This window comes from Cryptotermes secundus, unplaced genomic scaffold (assembly GCF_002891405.2).
Source record: "Cryptotermes secundus unplaced genomic scaffold, Csec_1.0 scaffold262, whole genome shotgun sequence".
Taxonomy (NCBI): domain Eukaryota; kingdom Metazoa; phylum Arthropoda; class Insecta; order Blattodea; family Kalotermitidae; genus Cryptotermes; species Cryptotermes secundus.
The window spans coordinates 1,374,721-1,377,713 of NW_019739214.1; positions in this window are offsets into that span (position 1 = coordinate 1,374,721).

Here is a 2,993-nt window from a genome sequence, read left to right on the forward strand (position 1 = left end):
CCTTCTCCTAGTAACTTAAACACATCTCCAGGTACATCATCTCCTGTAGCCTTTCCATTCCTCATGTCCTTGATAGCTTTTTCCACCTCACTTTGTAAAATATATGGTCCTTTCTCGTCTGTATCTACTTCTTCTTCTGGTTTCACTTCCAAGATTTCTGGCCGATTAGGTCAATCATATAGTTCTGTAATATAATTTTCCCAAATTTTCAGCACTTGCCTCTGATCTACTATTCTATTCCCCTGGGAGTCTTCGATCCCAGTATTTTGAATCCCATGGTTCTCTTTCCATCTTAGTTCTTTTGTCTTCATATACATCAAATCATAACGTCCTGTCCTTTGAAATTCTATAATCTCATTACATATCTTCTCAAGATATTCCTTTTTGGCCCTGTCCGTGGCTCTTTTCAATTCATTCCTCAGTCTCCTGTATTTCCTCCTGCCTTCTTCATTGTTTACATTCTTCCATTTCCTTCGCTCCTCCATTTTACTCATCATCTCCTGTGTAACCCATGGTTTTCTTGCTATCTTCTCAACTTTACCAACCAATTCGCTAATAGTATCTAACATGCATTCTTTTATATTGTTCCACTGCACTTCAGCATTTCCGCTTTCACTTTCAGTTGCAGTGAGTTTCTCTTCTAGGGTCTCCTGCACGCTTTGTCTTTGAGCATATAACTTCTCCAAATCCCATCTAGGTCTGCGCTTTTGGAATGACACAGCACACACATAAACTACACTACTAATAACAAGAACATAAATCAAGAGAAATAAAGGACATCTCCCACCCTCAGGAGGAAAACAACATGACCCAATGTCAACTCAAGATATTTTAACATAATAACTAATTTTTTACATGAAAATTTTAATACAATTTTAAATGCATTGGGAGCCAACTGTATGGAAAAGTGAACTTCATATTGCATGCAGTGGAAAACCCCAGTCAGAATAACCAGCAATTACACTTAAAAGAAACGTCATCATAAGTAATTCTACACTTCAGGAAGAGCCATTGTGAGTGCCTAAGACAAACATCAATACCAATCGCGATAATAACAAAATATATAGTGAGCATTATTCACAGCTTAAATGCATATTGTTTAAAATATCTTATGTGACAGTGTTTCCTTATTGTAGTGGTGCGCCTCTGAGGATGATTCTTTTGAATCGAAACATGTAAGGTGAGCGAGGATTGAAGTGTTGTGAACTTGTATGTCACATTAGACTGAACATTACCCACTCTCTAAATGGTGGGATAATTATTGAATGGTAAATCAGGAAAGTTGTAGATGGAGATGGTTATGATGTAAATCATGTCATGTGACTGGTAAGAACAAGAAATACATTTTAATTATCTTGCAATAAAATTAACATCATCAATAAATGAATACCAATACCAGTGAGTGGTGATCACAGTAGCTGCACAGTCTAAGGCATGAACTGTCTTCACTCACTCTAACACTGGGATTGTGGGTTCAAATCCTGCTCAAGACATGGATGTCTGCCTGTGTTTATTCTATGTTTGTATAGGTAGCAGCCTTGTGATGGGCTGATTCCCCCACCCAAGTAGTCCTACCGACTGTCTTAGGCTTAAGAAACTAAATTGAAGCAAAGTGTTCCATGGATTCACTGTGTTCCAAAGTGGGGTCAACAGGAAGAAAAGAATACCGATGAGTTACCTAAAATCGCAGAGAATGTATTTGGGCTCTGTATATTGTGTACGATACACAACATCCATAAAATGAATACCAGTGTATAATGAGGTGGCGTCTGCAGATATGTTTGATCCCCAAAACTATTGAACAGATTTGAGTTCAATTTTGAATAGAGGGCAGCACTTAAAGTAATTATTTTGAACCAGTTTTTGTTCATACTGATCAAATGAGTATAGCCCATACTTTATATGAAGCTGTTTTCTTTTCGGAGAATTATGTAAGCTTTTTCTCAAAGACAGCCTGTGTTGCAAAATATGTGAATGTAATTTAAGAAACAGATTAAGGTATACAATTTTTATTTGCTATGGGGATTAAACAAAATACAAGTAAACATGAGTTGTGATTAAGTAGTGTGAATTAGCTTTGCAACAACAAATATAACTGTAAAACCTAAAATTTTGTTCCCTGCAAATTTTAATTGCTTCTGTTTGAAGCTCTTTCAACTGACTTCTGATGTGACAGTGCTGGAGTAGGAGTCTGGGTAGAAAAATAAGTTTGTACAGTTTAGAGGACACGCTTTTTGGGCCAGTCATGTTATTGAAACTTGAACTTTTTACAGAACGACCTCTCATCCTGCTTGGATTCAGAATATTCCATGAGGCTACCTGTAACTGTAATATTTAATTGCTGTATCTTGAAACATGTAGACCTGTTGCTAAGTAATGACTCTGTAAACAATGCCCATTGCTAGGCAACAGGTTCCTAACACGCACCAATGGACTAACTGGGAAGCAGTGTTGTCAACATGGTCCATGCAGCAGTGCATGGCACAACATTAGAACTATTGGAAGTGGTGTTTTCCATCCAGTCTGGTGTTCAGTAAATCCTGTTATCCATCGAAACCCCGTCAGTAATCACTCATACACATGATAATATTAGCTGAAACAGCAGAGTGTACTGAAGAGTCCAGTCTTCTGTGATATTACACCGTATAGTCCATTGAAAGTCAACTGATGTGTTGGAGGAACATGTCACCTCTATATTAATCAAGGTTGAAGAATAAACCAGCTGGTAGCAGCTCTGGTTCCTACTATAGGGGGTTGTGTCTCGAGGACTCTTCATAATCACTGTGAGAACCTAGAATCCTATAATACAGTGTACAGTAAATTATAATTATTGTGTTTAAATTGCTGCCAGCACAGACTGCTCACTTTAGCCTACTTATTAAAAAATAACAGCTTATAAGATCACATTCTTTGTTTGCATTCTGTTGTGTATCTTGTATTAAAGGTATTTTAAGGACCCATCAAAACAACTGACTGATCATAAAACTGATATT